The sequence below is a fragment of the Notamacropus eugenii genome, chromosome 2 (assembly GCF_028372415.1).
Source record: "Notamacropus eugenii isolate mMacEug1 chromosome 2, mMacEug1.pri_v2, whole genome shotgun sequence".
In the NCBI taxonomy this organism is placed as follows: domain Eukaryota; kingdom Metazoa; phylum Chordata; class Mammalia; order Diprotodontia; family Macropodidae; genus Notamacropus; species Notamacropus eugenii.
In genome coordinates, this window is record NC_092873.1 from 8,926,807 (window position 1) to 8,940,349 (window position 13,543).

Below are 13,543 nucleotides of genomic sequence, written 5' to 3' on the forward strand. Positions count from 1 at the left end.
AATGCTTTAGGCCCATTATTGCCTTAGAACAAATTTAATGTTGGGTAAACTTTCAATTCATGATAAAATCGACAAATAAACATTTACTTTCCTTGTTCTTATTTTTCTACTACTAGTACTACTACTGCTAGAACAACTACTACAACTTCTTTTACTGTTACAGTAATAACACTTACTTATACTGCCAACACTCTGGGAAAAGGAAGCTCTATTGAGTAAATGAAGAATAAATAATTCTTGTCCTCAAGGAACCACAATCTAGTTGAAAAAAACAGACTTAGAATCAGGACATGATAATTTGTTAACAGATGTGAACACCATAAGGCAATCAGTATAAAGTTAACCACTAAATTATGGTTTGTCCAAATCTAAGTGGAATTCAGGAGATTAAGAATTCAATAGGTATGAAAAGTTCAAAAAGTGTTATGGCAAAAGAATCATACTTTTGTAATTCAAAGGCACCTTGAAGTGAAGAGTAGATAGGTTTTAGATAGGTATACTAAATAGGGAAGTGTAACTAAGTGAGAAGAAGAGGGTGCTGAACGTATGGAGCTGGAAATCAGCATGGTGAGGTCACTTTGATTAAGGTAGAAGATAATAATGAGATTCTCTACCTAATTACTTCCATTCTCAATGGCATTTTGCATGTGTAGTTTATATATTTACAAATTTTGACGAAATGACATTTTGCTTTTATTCAAGGAGTAGTTCGAAGAGAAGGAGACAAATAATTTCTACTTCACAGTGCTGTTTGGGGGAATAAATCAGGAAATAAATGTAAAGGTCTTTCTAAATATGAAGTATGATAGAAATGATTTACTTATTATTGGCAGTTGGAAAAACACCTGATTCTTTGTGTAAGGCTAGAAAAACAAAATTGGCAACCACATAAAGAGTGAATGCCGTGAAATGATTAAATATTGGGTGGGGCTAGGATGGAGGAGTAGGAAGATGCATATACTTTAGCACTTCCCCTACAGCCCACAAAATAACGGTAAAAAGGTCTCTCCACAAAGTGTAGAGCAACAGAAGTCTCAGAACAACAGAGCAAAAGAGGTTTCCAGTCAAAGGCAACCTGCAGGCTTACAGGAAAGGTCTATCTCACAGGACGCTGAGCAGAGCAGAGCTCAACCCTGGCCACGCGGCACTGGGAGGAAGAGGACCTGAAGAGACCTCTGGGAAGAGCTCCTAACAGGGAGGATCCCACTTACTTCAACCCACAAGCAACACAGAAATCACCCAAAGTCAATGGGGGAGGGATTTCCCAGCTGAGGAGAGGTAAAGGGATTTCTTCAGCAATAGCCCAAAGTGATGGCAGAGGCCAGGAGCAGACACGGGAAGCCACAGAGGGTGGGAAGTAACCTGGGTCCATTGTTCAAGAAGCTCAACTGAAAGCCTCTGGCAGTAGGGAGCAGCTGATCTAAACGTCATCCCTGAGTGATAGTAAATGGCTGTGAAAGTGCCCCAAAAAGGGAACAAATGTAAGACCATCAAAGGTTACATTCTTGGTGACCAGCTGTCTCCTCCCATCGTTTCAGACAAGAAAGAACAAGACTTACTGTCACAGGAAGTTAAGACCTCTGCCTCCAGGGCCTCCAAACTGAACTTAAAGTAGACTCAGGCAATGGAAAAACTCGAAAAGCAAGGTAGCACCTGGTTCAAGGACAACCACAAAAATGCTGAGGAAAATAAAACCTTTATAAAGAGACTGACTCGATTGGGAAAAGAGGTCCAAAAAGCCAGGGAGGAGAAGGAGGCAATAAAAAGTTGAATTAGGCAAAAGAAGGAGAAGGTTCAAAAGCTCAGTGAGCAAAACAGTTCTCTGAAACAGAGAACTGAGTTCAGGGAAATGAATGAGTGTAAGATAAACCGAGCAGTTGGAAAACAAACAAAAAAGAGTTTGAAAAAATACAAGATAATGTGAAACACCTCAATGGAAACGCAAATAACCTGGAAAATAGATTCTGGGAAGACGATATAAAAATTATTGGACTACCTGAAAGCCATGATCAAAAAAGGAGCCTAGACATTATCTTCCATGAAATTATTGAGGAAAACAGTGCTGATATTCTAGAACGAGAGGACTAAATAAACATTGAAAGAATCCACCTACCACCTCCAGAAAAACACCCGAAAAGAGAAACTCCTAGGAAGATCATGGCAAATTTCAGAGTTCCAAGGTCATGTAGGAAATTCAGCAATCAGCTAGAAAGAAAGAATTCGAGTGTTGTGGAAATACAATCAGGATAACACAAGATGTGTTAGCTTCATCATTAAGGGATTGAAGGGCTAGGAAAAGCATATTCTAGAAGTCAAAGGAACTGCGATTAAAACCAGGAATGAGCTACCCAGCAAAACTGAGTATAATACTTCAGGAGAACAAATGGTCATTCAGTGATATAGAGGACTTTGCAGCATTCATGTTGAAAAGACCTGACATGTACAGAAAATTTGACTTTCAAACACAAAAATCAGGAGAAGCTTCAAAAGATAAACAGGAAAGAAAAGTCATAAAAAAACTCTCTAAATCTGAAGTGTTTATCTTCCTACTTGGAAGGAAATTATTTGTAACTCTTGAGACTATTCTCAGTGTTTGGGTAGGTGGAAGGATTGTATACACATGCACACATGCACACACACACACGCATTGACAAAGAGTACAGGCTGTGTTGAATCAGAAGAGAGGATATCTACAAAAATAATATATAGAAAAAACCGGAAGTGTGAGGGAGTAACATACTGGGAGGAGAAAGGAAGAAATGCAATGGGATGGGCTATAACTCATAAAGAGATAAAGAAAAATCTAGTTGAATGGAGGAGAAAAGGGAGAAGAGGACAGGGGGTAAGTGATGCTACTCTCACTACATTCGTCTAAAGGAGGGAAATTAAATGCTCACTCAAATTGGTATAAAAATCTCTGTTATACTAGAGGAATGTAGCGCAGGAGGCAACAAGAGGGGTGAGGGGAATGATAGAAGGGTGGGCAAATGGAAGAAGGGAATAACTAGAAATAAACACTTTTGGGAAGGAAGAAGGTTAAATGAAGGAATAAAACATAACGGGAAATAGAACAGGATACAGGGAAATATAGTTAGTATTAGAAAACATGATTATTATAGAAGTCTTCTTCAAAGCGGCCTGTATTTACTCTGTATTAAATTATTTGCCTTCTCAGGGGGATGAGTAGGGAGGGAGGGAGGGAGAGAAGGAGAGAGGGATGGAAAGAAGGTTGAATTCAAAGTAGTAGAAAGGAATGCTGATAATTTTTATTGCATATAACCCATAAACAGGTAACACAGGTAGTGAGGTACAGAAATTTATCTTGCCCTACAAGATAAGACAGAAGATGGGGAAAAGGGAAGGGTGTGGTGTGATGGAAGGGAGGGCTCATTGAGTGAAGGGGTAATCAGAATGCAGGGAATTAGTGGGTGGGGGGACGGGAGAGATAGGGAGAATAATTGGACATGTTACAAAGTGATGTTAAAGCACTTAACATTAAAACAATTGACAGAATTAATTACTGAGACTACACCAGAGACATCGTTAGATTGGGGAAATGCATTTTATTCTAAACCTCCTAGAGTCAGGTAACCTGGGGTAAAATGGGCATTGATGGAAAGGTTAAGGTTTGATTGGTAAATTTGTTTTTATGATCGTTATTTAAGTGGGAACTAAAACAGGTATAGAACGGCATGGAAGTCACTTAAGACTTCTCTCAAAAGATGTGCCTTAGCCAATGTGAAATTATAGTCATAACTGAAACCGTGGTCATTGCAACTTGCTATTTGAAGATGCTATGAGACTACTAAGTGACTGTTATTCTGAATCTAACTCCATATATGGATAGCAAAATAGTAATCTGAGCCTCCAATCCATGGTGCCATTAAGCCTGTATAGGAATTGAAAAAGGTGATCTCATGGGAAGGGTGGGAGAGCGGCTGTACAGCCTGGGCTGAGGTAGGATTCTCCTGACTCAATTTCCCCACTGATAGCTGGCAGACTCGAAGCCTCAGTGAATGCAAGTTGACAATCTATTCCTGCCTGAAACTGACAGGAATTTGGGGAGATTTGTTTTTCGCTGCAATGTCCTAACACTTAGTGGCAATTTCCTCTAGTCAAAAGGGTGGTAAGCCTAATACGAGATCAATTAAATTATAGCTTGTTGGTAGGGGAACATCCAAGGTCAAGTCTAAAATTAAGCTATTAGGCTTAGGAGTTTAGAACAACAACAGTAAGCTAAGGTCGTCTACTTCTTAGTAGGAATGTGGAGACAATTAGGACAAGGGCTTATGAAGTTAGCATACATAGTTATCATTAGTATCTCAGTTGGATACTGCTAAAAAAAATTACATTGCGGTCTACATTGTGAACACTTTAAAAGAGATATCACCCGACCAAAGGTGGGAATTGTTTTATGTGATATGAAATATGTTACAAATGAAAAATTAAAAAAATTATTAAATATAATATAATTTAATATATTAAAATTCAAGTGTACAGTTGGTGGAGTTTTTATGTCTGGCTTTATGTGAGTGTAAATGACAGGCATAGTGTTCAGAAAATTTATAATATTGATGAAATAAAGGAAATAGCACACTCAACACACTTTCCGTTAACCAGTGAGAAATTACAGATTTTATGCATACATACATTATTTTTCCTTTGATCTAATTTCTTCTGTAGTTTTTTCTTATTTTCAAAATCAGTTCGATAAAATGATGCAACTTGTGAAACTACTGTCATGGAATGATATCACAAAGAATCAGCAAGTTCTTGTTGAAGCTTTCTTACTGTAACCTGAGTGAAATATTTCCAAATTATTTCTGTTCATGATTCCATGACATGATATTAGCTCATAAAAATACGAATACACTTTTAAAATGTACAGAAATTAATATTTTCTCTTTCAACTTAACTTCATTTATATATTCATAATTACCATAGATTTACAGCTAGAGATATCTTAAGGACTATTTAATACAAGCACCTCATTTTGCCAACATGAAAACTGAAGCCCAACGAAGTTAAATGAATTGCTCACGGTCCTAAAGGCAGTCATTGAGAGAGAAAAGGATTGGAACTTGGCTCCTGAGACTACAAACCTCAATTAACTATACAACTTCACCTCCACTCAGCATGGATCAAATGCTGTCTTCTTCTTGCTCAGTGTACTCCCCATTAAGCAATGCATTCAACCTGATTTCCCCATCACCTCTTTCAGAGAAAAATTAAAAGACCTCCAAAGTTACCTAGGGACTAAACTCTTTTATCTGAAATTGACATGGAAGGTGATGTAATGGAGTGGGAATAATCAATAGTTTTTATATTTGATAGAAACATTAGGGGTTTCCCCTTCCCTTTTTCAGAAACGTGAACTACTTTCTTTCTCTGCCCCTGCCTTTACAATGAGGAAGACATGCATAAGAAAGGGATGCATTTTCGTTCCTCTCATAGTTTCCCCTTGAGAATGAACATAGGCGCTGATATCCTTATCAGGCTTAGTAAAAGCACTTGACAAGTATGTTTTAGTTTGCTCGCAGCCAAAACCGCAACATATATCCTTGTTAACTACCTTTCACATGTTCAACTCTCTTTGCCAAGCCTTCAAAGCAATTCTCTTATCCATTAGAATGGGAATTACACGTCTGGCTGTAGCCAATGGACAGAGAAAATGGAAACAATAAAAATAGGGTAGTTTTCCCACTTATGTATACACAGTATATTGCAAGGTCAGTGTTTCTACATACTTAAGTATATTCATCCATATGCACATATCCATATGTCCAAATATGCACAGAAATACACAGTCACAAATGCATAGAGAGATATGCTACAAAATATCATCTTCACTTCACCATACAGTAAAGTATATGAATGCACCAATGAGTAAGAGAAAATGAAACCAAAAAATAAAAGGAACTAAAGCTTTTTTTTCTCTTATTAGATAATATTAAGTGCCTTGAAACACTAAATTTAAATAACGTCTAGTAAATTTTTGAAGGAAGCAGAAAGCAGAAAGATGGCAATAAAAACTTGTGAAAATAAAACTGACCTAATTAACTAAATTCATACAAGTAAACTGAATTGTAGTATGGAAGGACTGGATTCAAATTCATGACCACATATACTAAAAATAAAATTTAAAAATTTTTTTGTGACGTGTTTCCCCATTGAATTGATGATGAATCAGAGAGAATGAGAACTGCTAGTAGATTGTAAGGGGCAATGCATATTCAACAAATAAAAGGCAATGATTCTAGAAACTGCAATTTTGGACACTGAGCAAGGATAGTTATTAAAACAATAAAAAATACTGAGATAAAAAAAAATTAGTAGGGATGTCCAAACAATTAAAAAATAAGATTAGTGAGGACACCTCAGGGGCTGAATCTGCAGTTGCAACAGTGAGGCCTCAAACCCCTTGGCCCACAGGCACCAAAGGCCAGTGATGGGGTTCAATCAGCAGACCAGGAAGGGAGATGGCTTCCCCATAGCTCTGGCAGCAGGCAGTGGCCACAGATCTTGCACAGCAGCCCCTATGGTAGCTCCCTTGTTGGAGCGTAAAAACCCCTGGGGCCATTGAAGAGCTGAGTCTTGCCTCTGCCCTGGGTGGAGGCCCTGGGCTAGCTGCTCTTTGCTTCACACTGAATGGTGGCCCTGCCATCCAGCCTATCTGAAAATCAGCCCCAAGTGCTGACTTGGGAACTCGAGGCCAAGTGCCAGTGGAGAGGTATCTGCTAAGATTCTTGGCATAGAAATCCCTCTCTGCATCCAGACCAGGACACGCTTGATTGTGCCACTTTGGAGGAAGTGAAATCTCACAGATTCCCGGAGAATACCCTACTCTTGACAAAGGACCCAAAAGTCAAGTAACTGGTTGGGAAAATGCCCAAAAAAGGGAAAAAATATAAGACTGTAGAAGGTCACTTTCTTGGTGAGCAGATGTCTCCTCCCATACATTTGGATGAGGAAAAGCAATGCTTACCCTCAGGGAAAGACATAAAAGTCAAGGCTTCCGTATCCCAAACAACCAAAATAAATATTCAATGGGCTCAGGCCATGGAAGAGCTCAAAAAGGAATTTGAAAATCAAGTTAAAGGGGTGGAGGAAAAACTGGGAAGAGAGATGAGAGAGATGCAAGAAAAGCATGAAAAGCAGGCCAACACCTTGTTAAAGGAGACCCAAAAAAATGCTGAACAAAATAACACCTTCAAAAATAGGCTGACTCAATTGGCAAAAGAGTTTCAAAACGTCAATGAGGTGAAGAATGCTTTAAAAAGTAGAATTAGCTATATGGAAAAGGAGGTCCAAAAGCTCACTGAAGAAAATAGTCCTTTAAAAATTAGAATGGAACAGATGGAGGCTAATGACTTTATAAGAAAACAAGGAATCTCAAAACAAAACCAAAAGAATGAAAATATGGAAGATAATGTGAAATATCTCATGGGGAAAAACAACTGACCTGGAAAATAGATCCAGGGGAGACAATTTAAAAATTTTGGGATTACCTGAAAGCCATGATCATAAAAAGAGCCTAGACATCATCTCTCATGAAATTTTCACGGAAAACTGCCCTGAGATTCTAGAACCAGAGAGCAAAATAAATATTGAAAGAATCCACGGATCACCACCTGAAAGAGATCCAAAAAGAGAAACTCCTAGGAACATTGTGGCCAAATTTCAGAGTTCCCAGGTCAAGGAGAAAATCTTGCAAGCAGCTAGAAAGAAACAATTCAAGTACTGGGGAAATAAAATCAGGATAACAAAAGATCTAGCACCTTCCACATTAAGGGATCGAAGGTCATGGAATGTGATTATCCAGAAGTCAAAGAAACTAGGACTAAAACCAAGAATCACCTACCCAGCAAAACTGAGTATATTAGTTCAGGGGAAAAAATGGTCTTTCAATGAAATCGAGGACTTTCAAGTACTCTTGATGAAAAGACCAGAGCTGAAAAGAAAATTTGACTTTCAAACACAAGAACGAAGAGAAGCATGAAAAGGTAAACAGCAAAGAGAAGTCATATGGGACTTACTAAAATTGAAATGCTTACATTCCTACATGGAAAGATAATATTTGTAACTCTGCAAACTTTTCAGTATCTGAGTAGTTGGTAAGATTACACACCCACAGACACACACACACACACACACACACACACAGCACAGAGTGAATTGAAGAGGATGGGATCATATCTTTAAAAAAAATGGAATTAAGTGGTGAGAGAGAAATACATTGGGAGGAGAAAGGGGGAAATGGAATGGGGAAAATTATCTGTCATAAAAGAGGAAAGCAAAAGACTTTTCAGTGGAGGGAAAAAGAGGGGAGGTGAGAGAAAAACATGAAGCTTACTCTCATCAATTCGACTAAAGGAAGGAATAAAATGCACACTCATTTTGGTATGAATACTGATCTTCAATACAGGAAAGTGGGGGAGAAGGAGATAAGCAGGGTGGGGGGGATGATGGAAGGGAGAGCATTGGGAGGAGGGAGCAATTTGAAGTCATCACTCTTGGGGAGCAACAGCATCCAAAGAGAGAATAGAAGCAATGGGGGGCAGGATAGGATGGAGGGAAATATAGTTAGTCTTACACAACACGACCATTATGGAAGTCATTTGCAAACTTACACAGACATGGCCTATATTGAATTGCTTGTTTCCCAAAGGGAATGGGTGAGGAGGGAGGGATGAAGAACAGTTGGAAGTCAAAGTTTTAGGAACAACTCTCAAGTATTGTTCTTACTATTAGGAAATAAGAAATACTGGTAATGGGGTATAACAAGTTATCTAGCCCTACAGTTCAAAAGAGAAGATCGGGACAAGGGAAGGAAGGGATGTTCGAAGAGAGGGTCGATCGGTAATAGGGGCAATTAGAGTGCTCAGTGAATTGGGGCGGGGGGAGGGGAGAAATGGGGAGAAAATTTGGAACCCAAAATTTTGTGAAAATGAATGTTAAAAGCTAAATAAATAAATTTTTAAAAAATCCAAAAAAAAAGTAAATATGTACTGGTTGACTTTGTAGCTGCAAAAAAAAAAATAAGTTTATTAACACAAAAAATATTAATGCTTAGTGCATAATTATATTCCTTTTAATAGAAATACTGTCCTAAATTTTAAAGAAAAGTAGAGACTAGTCATTGGAATTCCACTAAAAATATGATTCACTCTTCAATGTTTCTAAAACTAGTTCAAAGGAGTATGAAGAAAAACTCGTCAGACTGATAAATATTTTAAAAATCTTATGAAAAGGGTAACGGTAATACTCACGAGTATCTCAAGGGAGATATGTGATTTTAATTGCTACATTATTCCTAGCAAAATTTTGTAGGATTCTTCAGAAGTTTTAGCATTTCAAATAATTTATTGTATTTCATTAAGAAAATGGAATATTTGGAAAGGAATGAGAATAATAAATTAATCAATATCTATGCACAAGAGATAACACTATCTATGCTAATGAAAAGAAAATTTCATTGACTATACAATTTCTTTAAGCAAAGTGAGTCATCTTACCTAAAAGATAATACTGACACTTTATTTTTTTATTTTGTTTTTATACTTTTATGTATTTATTTTTATTTATTTCTACATAAATATTTTCTTTATGAAAATTTATTTCTATTTAATAAAAATTTTAATTTGATATGTTAAGTATTTACTTTTATGAACTTAATTACCTGTATTTTACTGTATTACATTTCATTACTATTATTAAATTCACACTTACTTATGCATTTTTATGGTATTATTTTATCATACTATTGCTTCTCATTCTTCTTTCTTACAATTCAAAATTTTGACAATAAAAGTTAATAATATTGCGTGCCTGCTGAAAATTCAATGCTTAAATTATCTTCATCAAATCAATTTTGACTTTCATTTCAAAAAGTTAAATGTTTACCCAAGCAGAATTTTTAAAACCGTACCTCTCTTTCAGCCTTCACATTTTCATATATACACATTTGCTCTCTTAAGTACATACATTCACTGGTCAACACTTTACTTCTCTATTCTACCGTAAGAACTTGTTTTTCAGTGTCAGCACAAACTGTATTCAAGAGATCAATGAACAGTACCTGGGATTCACTCAAGAACTTTTCTTTAGTCATGGTTTTCTTTTGGGTGTCTTCAAGCTGTTGCTGAAACAACATATTTTCAATCTGGATTTGTGCTAAACTTTCTTGGATAGATTCCCATTTGATAATGTAACTGTTCACTTTCCCCTTTTTCAGTTGATTTGTGTGTTGAAGTTCCTTTTCTTCTGTTGGGCAAGGTTTAATTCTCTCTGTATGCTTTTTAAATGGGTGTCTTTTCCCTGAGGCAATCGTGCACCAGACAGCTAATTCTCTAAACTATTGGTTTTTCTTTCAGCTTTAGACAGCTCATGAGGAAGGACACCATTGTTCTCTCTTAAGCTAGGGGTGTCATGATAGCTTGTGTTGTAAACAAAGCCACTCATCTCATTCTCCCTGAAAGGAATGTTCATGGGCTAGTTTGATGACTCACTTTGCTCATGATCGAGAACAGCAGAAATCGCATGGGAACTTCATGATGCAATTACTCTCTCTAGTCTGTCTCTGCTTTGCATTGTCCAATTTAAAGTTCAGCACTGCATTTTCAGTCGTCAGATCATGTACTTTTCCACTGCACTGGAATGTAATTTTTCTTAAGACTTCTTCATTCAGTTGTAATTCTTTTGAAGCTCCTCAATCTTTTCTTTTCAAACTTTTATATCTTCCATACAATGACATTCTTTTTCTTCATCCTTAATTATTACTGTGTCTAGTTCGAGTTTGAGCTTGGCAACTTCGTCGTGTAGGATTAGATTTTTATTCAACAGACATTTTTCTTTCTCATTGCCGTTAGGAATCTAAATATAACAAACAGAAAAAAAATGTTACTCAAAACAAAATTATGTATTCTGATTTTCCTTAGTAATTCAAAATAAATGCCAAGGTGCCAAGAAGCAGAGTTTCCTCAGAAAAAATTAAATTAAGGGAGTTTCACCTATTTCACATTTCTGTCCAACTCAGTTTTCAAAAAGAACAGGTCTTAAAAGTGCTTCATCAATCTGAAGATAAGAAGTAAACTTCTAGTCCCACGAAGCTGCCTTTCAGCATATTTTATTTCCTTTGCTCTATCCATTCTATTCCAAACTGGATAGTCAAAGCGCTACAATAAAAATAAAAATACTTAATATTTACACATTGCCTTTTTATATTAAATTATTTTTTTGTTTTCCGTGTTCTAGAATCACTTCCATATAGCTTAGATGTTTTCCCTTTCCTTCTCCTCCATCACCTCTCTCTACACACACCCTCCCTGATTCTGTGTACAATCTTATATAGGTTCTACACGTACATTCCTATTAAACACATTTTCCTGTTTTTCACGTTGCAGAGAACAATTAAAATGAATGGGAGAAACCATAAAACAAAACATAATCCAAAGGAAAATGGTCTGCTTCATTCTGTTATCCAGTTCAGTATTTCTGTCTCAGGATGTGCAAGGCGGTTTGCCTCCAGAGGCCATTCAGAATCTTTTAGGTACTTGCATGGCAATGAATTACTAAGTGTACCAGAAAAATTCATTGCACACTGTGGTTTTTTCTGTGTACAGAGTTTTCCTGGTTCTACTCCTATCACTAATCATCACTTCTAATAAATCCTTTCAGGCCTGTGTGAAGTCTTCATGCCACGTTGCCTTTTAAGGTATTTTAGAAAGTTCTTCCAATATATTATCACGGCTAAAATTTGCAACACACTTAAGAAGGAAATATTTAGATTATTCTCCCCATTTTACACATCAGGACTTAGGGTAGGAGATATTACTGAATAACCTGCCCATTGTCACACTCAGTACGTAGTAGCAGCAGTGTTTCAAACCACGTCTCTTCAAACTCCAAATCAAACATGCTGTTGCAATAGCTAATTCCTCTTAGGAGCTGAAGACAAGCATTTGTCCTACGTTTAGAATCATTGTCTTGGTACAATTATATTATCTCCAGAACAATGAAGTGATAAGTCATAAATTTCTTAGTGGAAGTCCTCAGAAAATTCTCTTTGCTGATAGCGGTAGCGTTTTCACAGCAACACTGATTTAAATCTTTTAGAAGTTGTTAAGTCAAAACCTCTCATTTTCGGGATGGAAAAAGTGAGACCTGCAGTGTGTTCTCCTAGTGATGGTAACCTACCCTTCACCATCATATTTTAAAAGAACGATGAAAGCATTACTGAGGCCAAAGTGTAAAAAGCGCATATTGCACTCGTATCATAGTAAAACTGGTCCAGGAGCATTGTTCCCCATTCAGGACTGGTGGAAAGAGTTACATCAAAAAGCTTATAAGCTTCATGCTGTGACATCCTTTCTGGAAGTGTAGCAGGAGGGTATGAGGAGGTTTCAGCTGAGTTAAAAGGAGCACCCCAGGGCACCATTAACCAAGGATTACTCGGGGCCACCAACACAAATGATTTCCTTCAAACAACTTTTGAAGAAAATATGAAAATGCAAAACTGTAAACTTAGAATTTGATGAATATGTATTCCTATCATTGTGAGCAATGTTGAATTACAATGAATGTAGGAATTCAGGTCACAGATAAAGCCAGAAGTCAGAAATCTAAGAAAAGCTTTTCTGTGGCAAATATTTTTTACTTCTCTTTCATGGGACATGAATGAGACAACAAAGTGAAATAGAGCAAATTAATAATATATATATGTGTGTGTGTGTGTATATATATACATATATATGTATGTATATATATTATATATTATTATATTATATATAATTATATATATTATTATATATTATTAATTTGCTCTATTTTTATATATTTGCTCTCTCTGTATATATATATATATATATATATATATATATATATATATATATATATATATATATATATATATATATATATATATATAGTAACCCTTAATCTCTCTCGTGAAAAGTACAAAGAGATGAATCGCTTAATCAAGGAATAAAAATGGTTTGTTTTGGAGGTGTCACTTTCTACCTCTTTGCATTCCTTTCTCCCACTAATTTAGGGGTGAATGACACTGATGAGCTCCCCTTTTTCTCTGACCAGAAAAGGCAAAGGCATTACTGAAATCCAGGGATTTTTTGAGTTGAAGTAGAGTTGGGTCTCAAGAATGGCCATTGAATGAAAAAGGAAAAAGGAACAACCAAACATAACAAACAGCATATGCGGATTTTGATAACCAGCCATGTCCCGACTTGTGTGCTGTAGACAGATGTACCGGACTGAGGATGACAAATATGTCCCAAAATGAAGAAGCACAATCCTGATTTTGAAAATATGGACATAGGTTGGAAAGTGATCAAAGTGAATACCTCAGAAATCTCAGTGATTTGGGAAGAAGCTACTTCTTTTTCTTTCTGCTTCCAAGAGGATTATTCACAATTCCACCTTGTTCAACTCTGGCTTTTAGCTCCAGAAAAAAGTCTCTTTGAGATGAGCTCTTCTTCGTCCTGGGGACAACAATTTCAGAAAATTTTAAATCATCTTTTTTCCTTCCAAA

The 13,543-nt window shown here is 36.5% G+C and overlaps 1 long non-coding RNA gene across 1 annotated transcript; it reads right to left on the reverse strand.

Moving 5' to 3' along the window:
• Positions 1-4,495: 4,495 nt before the first annotated feature.
• On the reverse strand, positions 4,496-11,634 carry LOC140523399 (uncharacterized). The gene is made up of 3 exons (XR_011973385.1): positions 11,010-11,634; positions 10,079-10,872; positions 4,496-4,797 (listed from the first exon to the last, which is right to left on the reverse strand). It is a non-coding gene; the product is annotated as an uncharacterized lncRNA (long non-coding RNA).
• Positions 11,635-13,543: the final 1,909 nt, after the last annotated feature.